Consider the following 13874-nt stretch of genomic DNA (forward strand, 5'->3'; position numbering starts at 1 on the left):
AATGTACATAGGAGACATCTTCAAGCAGATTACATTGATTTTGTAATCATGTCATGAATTACTTAGTGATAGGCGCTTGGGCTCTGTTCTTTTTCCTTATTTCCTGATAATGGTGCAATTTTTATCTCTTCTTAGGTTTCCAGTGTTGCTGAAATCCTTATCTGTCCTATATGTTTTTCCTTTTCTCACTTCCTCTCTTGTATACCCCTGCCCTGGGAAACCCAGGTAGTTAAGTTTATTAGTGATGATTAACACAAGCTGGTTATGTCCCATTTAAGGCCAACAGTTCTTATGGTTATAATTATGCTTTTTCTGTTTGGGCTGTGATTAAACCCATAGATTAAACCTAATATTTTCTAATGAAAATATTGTATGATCTTTTTATCTAGTGTAGTGCCTAAAGCGAACTTTTAGAATGGTTTGAAATCTTGCTGCATAAAATGTGGTTCATGGACCAGCAACAGCAGTGTCACCTGGGAGCTTGTTAGAAATGCAGAAACTCATGCCCCACCCAGATATGTGGGATCAGAATCTGCATTCTAATAAGATCTACAGGTGATTCTTGTGAATATTTAAGTTTGAGAAGTACTACTTTCAAAAACAATTTAATGGCAGCTCTATATATGAATGGCTCTGAGTTGGTGCCTAACATGGGCCAGCCACATGCTTGATGCTTCATACATGTCTATCTCAACAGCCCTGAAGGTGGTATTTCTGTTTTAAAGATGAAAAACCTAAGACTTAGATGCTAACTTATCTGGGGTAAGTTGATTAGCATTGATCTGGGGTAAGATGATAAGCATTCTGCTTATAATCAGTAGCACCGATCTTGGAACACAGCACTGTCTACTTCAAAGACTATCTCTTTCAGACTTTGTTTTTTTTTTTAATCAACTTTTATTTTAAGTTCCAGGGTACATGTGCAGGATATGTAGGTTTGCTACATAGGTAAACATGTGCCATGGTGGTTTGCTGAACAGATCAATCCATCACCTGGGTACTAAGCCCAGAATCAAATTAGCTATTCTTCCTGATGCGTTCCCTCCATTTGGCCACCCCTGTGACAGGCTTCAGTATGTGTTGTACCCCTCCATGTGTTCATGTATTCTCATCACTCAGCTCCCACTTATAAGTAAGAACATGTGATGTTTGTTTTTGTTCCTGTTTAGTTTGCTGAGGATAATGGCTTTCAGCTCCAAACATGTCCCTACAAAGGACATGATTGTGTTCCTTTTTCTGGCTGCATAGTATTCTATAGTTTGTATGTACCATATTTTCTTTATCTAGTCTATTATTGATGGGCATTTAGGTTGATTACACCTCTTCAGTATTGTAAACAGTGTTGCACATGTACTTTTATAATAGAATGATTTATATTATGTATGTTATCTATCATGTACCTTTATAATAGAATGATTTATATTCCTTTGGGTATATACATAGAAATGGGATTGCTTAAATGGCATTTCTGGTTTCAGGTCTTTGAGGAATCACCACACAGTCTGGCAAAAGCAGGACTGAGAGAGATGGAAAAGGTGCTTCAAACTGATTTTTTTTTTTTTTTTTGAGATGAAGTCTTGCTCTGTCACCCAGGCTCGAGTGCAATGGTGCAGTCTTGGCTCACTGCAACCTCTGCCTCCCAGGTTCAAGCGATTCTCCTGCCTCAGCCTCCTTAGTAGCTGAGACTACAGCACATGCCACTGCACTTGGCTAATTTTTGTAATTTTAGTAGAGATGGGGTTTCACTAAGTTGGCCAGGCTGGTCTCAAACTCCTGACCTCGTGATCCATCTGCCTTGGCCTCCCAAAGTGGTGGGATTACAGGCATGAGCCACCGTACCTGGTCCACACTTTTAAACATACTGATCTCATGAGAACACTATCATGAGAATAGCACTAGGGGTATAGTGCTAAATAATTCCTGAGAGTTACCCCATGATTCAATCACCTTCCACCAGGCTCCACTTCCATCATTGGGGATTACATTTCAATATGAGATTTGGGTGGGGACACACATCCAAAGTGTATCATTTCACCTTGCCCTCTCCCAAATCTCATGCCCCTCTTACATTTCAAAATACAATCATGCCTTCCCAACAATGGCCCAAAGTCTTAACTCACTTCAGCATTAACTCAAAAGTCCACAATCTAAAGTCTCATCTGAGACAAGACTAGCTCCTTCTGCCTATAAGCCTGTAAAATAAAAAACAAGTTAGTTTTTTCCAAGATACAGTGGGGGTAGAGGCATTGGGTAAATGCTTTCATTCCAAATGTAAGAAGTTGGCCAAAACCAAGGGGCTACAGGTCCAGTGGAAGTCTGAAACCCAGCAGTACAGGCACTGGGTAATTACTCCCATTCCAAGGGAGAAATTAGCCAAAAGAAGGTCTACAGGCCTGTACAAGTCTGAAACCCAAGTAGGGGTTTGAGAGCTTAAAGTTGTTGAATCTTAAAGCCCCTTGTCTCATACTCAGGGCAAGAAAGGTGGGCTCCCAGAACCTTGGGAACCTCTGGCCCTGTGGCTTTTCAGGGTTCACCTGCTGTGGCTGCTCATGGGCTGGCATTGAGTGTCTGTGGCTTTTCCAGATGCATGGTGCAAGCCGTTGGTGGAGCTACAATTCTGGGTTCTGGAGGATGGTGGTCCTCTTCTCATAGCTCCAGTAGGCAGTACCCCAGTGGGGATTATGTGTGTGGGGCCCCAACCCCACATTTTCCCTCTGCATTGTCCTAGTAGAGGGTCTCCATGAGGGCTCCACCCCTGCAGCTGGCTTCTGACTGGACATCCAGGCTATTTCATACATCCTCTGAAATCTAAGCAGAGGCTCCCAAATCTCAGCTCTTGCACTCTGTGCACCTACAGGTTTAACACCATGTGGAAGATACCAAGGCTTACTGCTTGCACCCTCTGAAGCATCAGCCTGAGGTGTACCTGAGCCCCTTTGAGCTAGAGCTGGAGATGGAGTGGCTAAGATATAGGGAACAGTTTTCTGAGGTTGCATGGGACAGAGGGGCCCTGGGCCTTGCCCAAGAAGCCATTCGTCCCTCCTAGACCTCTGGGCCTTTGAGGGGAGGGGCTATCATGAGTGTCTCTGAAATGCCTTTGAGGTCTTTCCTCCATTATCTTGGCTATCAGCACCTGCTTTCCTTTTAGTTCTGCCTTTGAGGGCTTTTGCCCATTGTCTTGGCTATCAGCACCTGCTTTCCTTTTGCTTACGTAAATTTCTGCAGGCTACTTGAATTCCTACCCTGAAAATGGGCTTTTCTTTTGTACTACATGGCAAGGCTGCAAATTTTTCAATCTTTTATACTGTGTCTTTTTTAGATATAAGTTCCAGTCTTAGGTCATTTTTTTGTTCATGCAGAGAAGCATAGATTGTTAGAAGTAGCCAGGTAACATCTGGAATGTTTAACTGCTTAGAAATTTCTTCTGCCAGATACACTAAATCATCCCTCTCAAGTTCAAAGTTCCACACAGTTCTAGAGCAGGGCACAATATAGCCAGATTATTTGCTAAAGCATAGCAAAAGTGAACTTTACTACAGTTTGTGAACCCTGAAAATCTGAGACAGGTCTCAGTTAATTTAGAAAGTTTATTTTGCCAAGGTTGAGGACACATGCTTATGACATAGCCTCAGGAGGTCCTGACGACATGTGCCCAAGGTGGATAGAACACAGTTTGGCTTTATACATTTTAGGGAGACATGAGACATCAATCAACATATGTAAGATGAACACTGGTTCCATCTGAAAAGGTGGGAAAACTCAAAGCAAAGGTGATAAGACTTTAAGTAGGGATGGGCTTCCAGATTATAGGCAGAAAAGAGACAAATGATTGCATTCTTTTGAGTTTCTAATTAGCCTCTCCAAAGGATGCGATTAGATATGTATTTATCTCAGTGAAAGGGTGACTTTGAATAGAAAGGGAGGCAGATTGGTCCTAAGCAGTTCCCAGCTTGACTTTTCTCTTTAGCTTAGTAAATTCCTAATGTCTATCTGAGACCTCCTCAGTCTAGACTTCCTTGTCCATATCACTATCAGCATTTGGGTCTTAACAACTTGTCAACTCTCTAGGAAGTTCCAAACTTTCCTTTGTCTTCCTGTCTTCATCTGAGCCTTCCAAACTCTTCCAACTTGCCTATTACCCAATTTCAAAGTCACTTACACATTATCAGGTATCTTTATGGCAATGCCACACTTCTGAATACCAATTTTCTGTATTAGTCTGTTCTCACACTACTGTAAAGAAAATCTGAGACTGGGGAATTTATAAAGAAAAGAGGTTTAATCGGCTCAGGTTTCAAAGGCTGTGCAGGAAGCATAATTCTGACATCTACTCAGATTTTGAGGAGCCTCAGGAAATGTGCAATTATAGCAGAAGGCAAAGGGGGAGTGAGGCATCTTACATGGTAGGAGCAGGGCCCCCAAGAAGGGGAGGGAGGTGCTACACACTTTTAAACAAATAGATCTTGTTAGAACTCTGAGCCCCGGGGGATAGTGTTAAACCATTCATGAGAAACTGCCCCCGTGATTCAAGCAACTCCCACAGGGCCCCACCTTCAGCACTGAGGATTACATTTCAACATAAGATGTGGGTGGGGACAGAGATCCAAATTGTATTATGTGGCATTTATCTTTCTGCAACTGTTTTATTTCACTTTGCATAATGTCCTCCAGGTTTATCCACATTTTTACAAATGACAGAATTTCATTCCTTTTTTCTTTTAATGGCTGAATAGTATTTCATTGTGTATATATACCACTTTAAAAAATTCTATTCATCTGTTTATGGATACTTAGGCTGATTCCATATCTTAGCTATTATTTAATTCTAATATTTGGATATTTGCTTTTCTATCATATGGAGGAAGCTCTGCCTAAGTATCCACATGCCTATGAATTTTATGTATCCACAAAATATAAGAATTAAAGAAAAGATGGTAATATCTAATGCTGTTGTGTCCTTTGCTTAAGGAAAAGTCATTGAGTAGAAGATTCTAGAATGGAAACATTCTTTTTTTGTCTTGCCCTATTGCTCAGGCTGGAGTGGAGTGGTGCGATTTCTGCTCACTGCAACCTCTGTCTCCCAGGCTCAAGTGGTTCTCATGCTGTAGCCTCCAGGTAGCTGGGATTACAGGCACATACCACCACATTTGGCAAATTTTTGTATTTTTAGTAGAGATGGGGTTCGCCGTGTGGGCCAGGCTGGTCTCGAACTGCTGACCTAAAATGATTCACCCACCTCAGCCTCCCAAAGTGCTAGGATTACTGGTGTGAGCCACTGTGCCCAGCCTAGAAGGGAAACATTCTTAGGGTCTTTAGAGTTCCAGGAAGCAGTTTGAAAGCTGTTCAAGAATAAAGAAAAGAGCATTGCTGTTTTAAATATTTATGTAGAGAGCTGTTTTTATTATAATGAGCAGGAACCATCTGTGCATATTATGTTACAATTAGGAAAATGTTTTCATTTACAATATGAATTTTTACTGTACTTCTTTGATAATTACTATTTTTCCTCAAGAGGGCTGATTTAAATTTCTCCCTTGATTTTACACTTGGGAAGATTGAAGAGCTGTTATTTGAACTTCATTCTAGAGATTCCTTATTCCTTATGGTGCTCTGTAACTTTACTTTTAAAAATAAACCAATATAGCATCCAATAAAAAGGCCGGGCATGGTGGCTCACTCCTGTAATCCCAGCACTTTGGGAGGCTGAGGCAGGTGGATCACCTGAGGTTAGGAGTTCAAGACCAGCCTGGCCAACATGGTGAAACCCTGTCTCAACTCAAAATACAAAAATTAGCTGGGCATGGTAGTGGGTGCCTATAATTCCAGCTGCTTTGGAGCCTGAGGCAGGAGAATCTCTTGAACCCAGGAGGCAGAGATTGCAGTGAGCTGAGATCATGCCACTGCACTCCAGCCTGGGTGACAGAGCGAGACTCCATCTCAAAAAAAAGACACCCAGGAAGCTGTTTTTCTTTTTTGAATCTTCCATCAGTGTACTCAGTGCGGGTTGTTACTTTTACCTGGACGTCTGAGTCTTACTTCCTGTCTGTCCTGGCCCTTAATTCCTTTTTACTGAACCCTGCCCCTCCCTAACACAAATTACATTATACTCTGCTGTGAAAGGTTCCCATGAGGCTAAATTTCTTTTCTTTTTCTTGTTAAAATTATTCTTCTTCCCTGCAATGCACACCTATCTTCTCAGGACAGAAGACCTCAGTGGACTATTAGGAAGGTCTCACATCTCCTTGGGCCCAATCATCATCCTTTTTAATACTTATTTAATTTTCTTCCCTGGAGATTTGGCAGTGATTCATTGGTTGACTTGGGTTTCAAGGATCTTATAACCTTAAATTTCTTACTTGTAATAATTTAAGGTTATAAAGTGATTAGAGGATCCTAGCTGCTAGAGTATTCTCTGTTTGAGAAATAAAGTTATTTTACATACATTCATAGATATTCATGTGGCAGAGGAATTATATCTACAATGGGAAAAAATTTGTATGTTGAATCAATAGCTTACCATGACCTATAGGCTAAAATCCAGGCTTCTTGGTCTGGCAATAAAGGCTTGTCAAAATTGACCTGACCTATCTTTCTAATATATTTTCCTTCTCTTGACTTCATAAACTTCACGTAAAAAAGATTCTCTGAACATTCGTTAAAGATTCTAGATCTGAACTTTTACTTAATATTTCTCTACCTAAAATGCTCTCTTGCTTTCATACTGTCTATCAAACTCCTTTCTAACAGCCATACAGCTTTTCCATTCTCTTCCATGAAGATTTTCAGGCACCTTTCTACTTTCCACTTAGAGAACTTGAAATTTTCTTTGTCACTCACTGCCATCCAATTACACAATAACTCTTGAGTTATTGCATATTAGAGCTTGATTTTTCTGTTTTGATGTTAAGAGATGTGTGCTCTTTGGGCACAAGACAATGTATTGTTTTTCTAGGTAACATAATACAATGCTTCCTGCATTGTTAGGTCCTGTTTGCTATCAATTGATTGGTGATTCATTGATATATAAATGACATTGGAGAAGATCTTTTATTCTTCAAGTTTTTAATGGTATTTTCATACCAGAGATCTGAGCTGATGTGGATGGCTTCAGAACTAAGTGAAATTATTATTTAGAAACTAAGGCTGCAACTGCAAAAATACAGATATGCCACATGGCGGCAGCAAAGGTGCATCATTATTTTTGCAGATTTGCATTATGCTTGTCAACCGGAGATTATAATTACCCTGTTAGTGAATTGAAAAGTATCGTAAATGCCTAACTAATAAATAAACAGTGGAATGTTATAGACTGAGAATTTCATAATATAAATAAATGCAAAAAGATCTTTGGATTTTTAATGGTCTTTATGTACAAAAGTATCTCTTGAATCTTAAATTCTACAACTCCTCCATATTGTTTCTCAATCACATTCCTCTTCCTCACTATCTTCCCTCTCTACTGTAAACATTTCATGAACATTAGGATGATGCTTTGTGACATTTGGATTTTGGGACTGGGGTCATTGGTGACTCACAGGATATTGTGCTGTGCAGAATGTGGACCTATACAAATTCCAGCTGGTACACGTTGTTCATTTGCAGACAGTCCTCTTCTTAGGCATGTTGCCTAAGTTTAATTTCCATGTGTAAAGTCATACTCAAAGTATGTAAACTGAAACAGATGTTAGTGCTCCGAGAAGGCATTTGGTGTGTGAAGAAACAGTTCACTAGCTGCTTTTTCCACTCCCACTATTTTGAAAGCCTCTTTCAATAGAAAAGGGCCTCTGGAGATCTGTCTAGTGTCTTTGACCCCATTAGTATCTAGCAAATCATTCCTGGGAAACTATTGCTTGAAGTAAATGTTAGATAGTACTTAAAACTCTTTTCTTAATAACAGTATGATTTTCTTTCCCATAAATACCGTTTTGTTTAACTATTCTTTAATTAGAAAGCTGTTCATCCTAATAGTATGTTTTTTAAAGAAATCAAACAGGATGTTATTAATATTATCATTTGAGTAATAACTCAGCACCTCTATTTTCCCAAAGACTTGCAGTGATAGTCAGATGTTGATTCAACACCTATATAACTTCTCACTGTGTAGTTCCAAATATTAAAATGCTGTGTTGATTCGTGAAATAATTTGAAAGCCTACCAACATCTGAATTATGTTGGTGATAGTTCATAGATTTCCAACCATGTGATGATTTGTGCTTCCAATAATTTTCCAAAAAAAAAAAATAGGTGGTGTTATTAAAATGAATATCTAACTACTTTCTTATATTCCTTTTCTTCCTTGCTCTGCTCTTCCCTTTCAATTTTAAAAGATATTTGTTGAGATTCTATCTCAGGTACTGTGCTAGAATAAAAAAGATGAATGAAACAGGTCCCAGTCTTAAGGAACATTCATTGTAACTTAGGCTTAAAGCACATAGACATCAAACCATAATTTATTATATTGGCAAAGAAAAAAATCTCTGTCAGCACAGAAAAGCCAATCTATGCTTCTAAGAAAATAAAGAAAACTTTACAGATAAGGTGACATTGGAGTTGGGCATCAATATTATTAAAATCATCATTTAAAGATGGAGGAGAATTTCTCTGGGCAGTAAAGGGGAAGATATTTTTCAGGTAGCAGAATGAAATGAGCACTAGGATGATGGGTTTGTGAAACATAAAACAACTCGGATACAGTTTTCTTACAGACACATGGAGGGAGTAATTAGGTGATAAGAATATGAGGCCAGATTTAGTCATGCTTGAAGAGTTGGAAATATAAATGCAAAATGTTCTTTAATTAAAAGTTAATAATTATAATTTTAAAGTACTTTGACATATTACTTCAAGAGGATAATACATGACTATATAATAAACTATATAATTTAGTAATTCATGTTAGTGAGTTACCTTCTAATTGCATTTATAAAATACATCAATTCACTAAAAGTTTAGGCAATTCCATGTGTATTCACATAATTTTCGCTTTGTTATTTGAACATAAAAAAGCCTTCTTGAATTTGTCTTTATATCAAATCACTCAGTGCATATATTTAACTTATAGATTAAAAAACAAAGCATTACTGAAAAATGTGGCAGATATATGATTATAATACTATATTAATGATTATTTGATAATTACCCGGCCTTCTTTCTCTTTTTTTTTTAAGAGACTGTCACTCTGTCGACAAGGCTAGTGTCCAATGGAGTGATCATAGCTCATTGCAGCCTTGAATTCCTGGGCTCAAGCAATTCTCCTGCCTCGGACTCCCAAGCAGCTAGGACTACAGGTATGCACCACCATGCCGGACTAATTTTTTTTTTTTTCATTTTTTGTAGAGATGGGGGTCTTACACTGTTGCCCAGGCTGGTCTTGAACTCCTGTCCTTAAGCAATCCTCCTACCTTGGCCTCTGAAAGCTCTGGGATTACATGGCATAATTTGTCTTTTGTTAATGGCCAAGTTTGATGACTAAATGATATCTCTAGTATATATTAAATATAATGGAAGTAATTTAATTAGGCAGTAGTTTCCTCTCAAAGTAAAACAAATTTCAAAGTGTGTATATAGAAACTTATGTTAACAAAAATTCCATGTTATATTTTCTAGCTTTCAGTATCATTGAGGAAAATGATTCAGTAGCCCTCTTTTCTCCTATCTTATAAAAATAAGTTAAATTCCTCTACTTCTGATTGAAAGTGTGACCTGTAGTATTTTATGTACAGAATACAACATATTTGTAAGTTAAGAGAATGGCTTCATATTGCTCTCTTCCATTTACTGCATGACATCGAGCTTTCTCTTTATTTTTTTCAGCCTGAATTATAAAGCAAACAGATTCTAAGTGCTCTACTTTCCATTTTAAAGTTTCCATCAAACCGTGGTTTGGGTGTGGGTGGAAAACTATTATGACATTATTTATGTTTTCTTGTCTGCTTGAGTGATTTCATATATGAACAGTAAAGCTTCACTAATTTTATTAGGAAAGCCACTTAAAAATAATTGGTTAATCTGTCACAAATAAATTCAATATTATAAAAAGGTATTATAAAGCTTGTATTTTAATTTTTCCATTAAAATAATTCCATTTTTAGAATTAAGTGAATAGTTTTTAAGAAATTAAGTGGTAGTTTTATTCTGAATTTATGCAATTATTGAAGTTTTCCCATCTTGTCTCCCAATTAGAAGTAGAAATCTAAATCTCATTTCTAAGAGTTCTCACAGAAAGTATTAATGACAAACGAACAATAATTTTTTTATTTCATTAATTCCTTACAAACTACTATAGATAATACTAATTGAACAATGAGACTTTCATTTCTGCACTTAATGCATGTACCTTAGCATTAAGAGTGGATTTAAGCAGGGTGAGGTGTCTGGAGCCTGTAGTCACAGCTACTCAGGAGGCTGAGGTGGGAGGATTGCTTGTACTCAAGAATTTAAGGCTGTAATGAGCTATGATCATGCCACTGTACTTCATCTCTGGGTAACAGATCCAGATTCTATCTCTTAAAAAAGAAAAGAGTAGTTTATATAAATCTATTAAATGTCAGGCTTTTTCTAGAATTCTGTGAGCAGACTCTATCCTGTGTCATTTTGTGAGTGTAATTTTCTGTTGAAACAAAATCATAGCAATGACTTTCAGAGAAAAGAGAAGAAAGTGTATCTCTAAAGAAGAATAAATGCAGAGTGGAAAATTTGTAAATAAAACTTTAAGGGAATGAATGGGTGTATTTTCAGGTAAATGGCTATAGTCACAAAAATTATACAATCAGATTGTGGACACCCTGCTATTCCATTTTGCTTTGTTTCCAGACTGAATTTCTGCAGCCAAAGTCAAGAGGACCAGTTGAATTAATAATTCAGTTCATTATATCGAAACATTTGACAGACTCACAAATATATCTGAGTAACTCAGTATAATGTGGTTAACTGATTGTGTTCATATTAGATGAAGTGTCTTTCATCACTACCAAGCACTCTTCTACATGAGACCAACAGAATAGTAGCGATGGTGATTGTGTCCTGTATGGGTTTTATCCAGTATTTAGAAAGATGATATAAAGTAAAGGTGTTGGTAAAAAGGTACATTAGTACATATAATTTGTTATTTTAATATTTATTAAATTCCAATATAAAGCAGGACTATTAATAATCACCATGGCCACTGTATTTTATTTTCTGAGTTGCTTTCCTTTTCATGCTTCATATCCTAGGGTCTTCAGACGAGTATTATGAATTAATAGTCATAGATTTTTTTTGAGACTAATTTAAATATAGTATGGCAACTCTATTTATATATTTATGCTATGTATGTATTTTCTCTCCACATCACACCACCTGAAAGGCAAAAAACAAAACTGAGTGTATAGCCAGGCACTATGGTTTATATACAATGGACAGTACAGTAATGTCTGTGAGACTGAATTAATTTGCCTTTAGCTTCAGTTTCAGCTAGAGCCTCTGATTTCAGATAACTTATTGTTTTTACTTAAGTTTTGTATTCATTTAGCATTATTCTTCACTTACTTGCAATGGGTCCTTTGCAGTAAACAATTGGCTAAATAATACATCACAGTTTCTTTACAACCCCAGATTAGAGGGGAGTTTTTCTTGATCTCTAAATCAAACACAGGTCAAGGATGGCCAGGTAAACAGAGCCAGTCAACTCAATCTTTGTTTGAACCTCCTGAAGTAATGTGGTCTACTTTCACCATAAAAAATATTGCATTCTCAGTAAAAGATTTTTCACTTGCCATAACAAGGCCTGAAGTTATAAGTTGCTATTACTGGAGAGGCAACCTTAATATTTTTATTTTCCCTGAAAATAAAAAACAGAGAAATTCTCATTTCCTCAACTGTTATAAATGTCTTAAAGAAAATGGAGCCTGGTTTTCTTTAAGTACAACAGAGCTGGTAAAGAGGAGTTATTTTGTGGCAGTATTCCTGCAAGTTGATTTATTTGTTGCTTTAGAAAGAAATTCTATTTCCATTAAAATTATGTCTCTGGGTCGGTGATTCATGAACAGAGGACCTGGAGATGGAATCAGTCTCTTGAGTCTATTTACATTCTTAATCATACACAGCTGCTGAGATGATGGAGGATTTTGGATTTTTCAAAGGCAGAAAGAGTCTTATCTTTTGCCCTTAAAACATTAAATCAGTCACATTGAAACAAACCCAAATAATATAATAACTTAGAAAACTATGTTTTGAAGAAGGTAGATGCCCCTTTCAATGTGTAGGGAACTTCTCTTTAGGTATTCTGAGCTCAGTTTTAAGAACATTGTTAAAACCTCTCCTATGATTTAAAACAGCTGTAGCTATGTTTTGAGAGATATAAACACTTCCCTCCACCTCCCCCATATTCTTAAGCTTTCCAGGCTCAAGGCAAGGGATTTTAAAACGTGGTAGTTTCTTCTTATTATGTACTTCCTACATCATTTACCTTTTTAACTAAATAGTACTTTGTAAGAAAACCTTTACAGGTATGGAGTTTGAATGCTTACTTGGAGCAAATTGCCTAAAAAAATTGAAATGCATTAACCACTTTCTTGAAAATTTAGTGTAAGCTTAAAACACCTTCTTAGATACAGCTCAGTCAAGGTGACACACAAAATTAATCATATCATTCATGTGATCATGTTACATTAAATGACAAAAGAGAGATTATTATGGATAGCTCTGACTTAAGTGAGTCCTTTACAAGATGAGCTGGGGCTGGGCACAGTGGCTCATGCCTATAATCCCAGCACTTTGGGAGGCTGAGCGGGGGCACATTACCTGAGGTCAGGAGTTTGAGATCAGCCTGACCAACATGGTGAAATCCTGTCTCTACTAAAAATATAAAAGTTAGCTGGGCATGGTTTTGGGAGCCTGTAGTCCCAACTACTCCGGAGGTTGAGATAGGAGAATAGCTTGAATCCAGGAGGAAGAGGTTGCAGTGAGCCAAGATTCTCACCACTGCACTCCAGCCTGGGCAACAGGAAAAAAAAAAAAAAAAAGAGCGAGGAATTCAGAGAGATGTGCTCTGATTGACTTAGAAGAAAGCAAGCAACCATATTGCAAACTGCCTCTGGGGCCATGTGACAAGACACTGCAGATGACCTGTAGGAGCTGATTAGGGTCTTAGGCCAAGACCTAGCAGAAAAAACGGACCTCAGTTGTACAATTACAAACCTCCCCCATGCCTCCACAATCCCTGAATTCTGACAATTAGTGAACTTAGATGAAGACCTTGAGCCCAGATGAGAACTTGCAGCCTCTGCTGACACCTTGATTTCTGCCAGTGGTATGCTAAGCAGAGAAAATAATAAACTTGCATTACAAGCTGCTAAATTTGTGTTAAGTTTCACAGCGACAGAAAACAAATATGTGAATAAATCACACAGATGTTATGCTAAGCAAAAAAGCTGGACACAGAATAATGCAGATTATATGATTTCATTTTAATACAATTTTAAAGCAGTTCCAAATAAGGAACTTTCGGGATAGATGGAAATATTCTGTCTTGTGGTAAGGATTGAGTTAAATAGTTGTTTTATTTAAGTGTAAGCTTAAATAATTATGCTGCTAAGATTTTTATGCTCCAATACATGTAAATTATACCTAAAAAACTATTAAAAAGAATGATAACTGAGTGGGAGGAGTATGGAGTACTGAAGATATAGATTAAAACTCAATGACTAAATATTGATAATTATTGAAGTCAGGTGATAGTTACATGATGCCTAGTGTGCTATTCTGATTATTTATATATGCTAGACATAACTTTTTTTAAAAGGCTTTTTAGATTCTCAGGGCTGAGATCCACTGATCTAAGTGGATTAGTGCATGAGAGTAAGTTGTGTCATTAAAATCTTGGGCCACTTTATGGA

General features: G+C 37.4%; 1 protein-coding gene across 2 annotated transcripts in view; it reads left to right on the plus strand.

Moving 5' to 3' along the window:
- COL5A2 (collagen type V alpha 2 chain) overlaps positions 1-13874 on the plus strand; it is a 422925-nt gene that overhangs the window by 3888 nt on the left and 405163 nt on the right. For both annotated transcript variants that reach the window (XM_078327126.1, XM_078327125.1), the window contains exon 2: positions 9168-9287. The gene's annotated coding sequence lies outside the window, so the exon portion shown is untranslated. The remainder of the gene's footprint in view (positions 1-9167; positions 9288-13874) is intronic.

Source organism: Callithrix jacchus, chromosome 6 (assembly GCF_049354715.1).
Source record: "Callithrix jacchus isolate 240 chromosome 6, calJac240_pri, whole genome shotgun sequence".
NCBI classification, from domain to species: domain Eukaryota; kingdom Metazoa; phylum Chordata; class Mammalia; order Primates; family Cebidae; genus Callithrix; species Callithrix jacchus.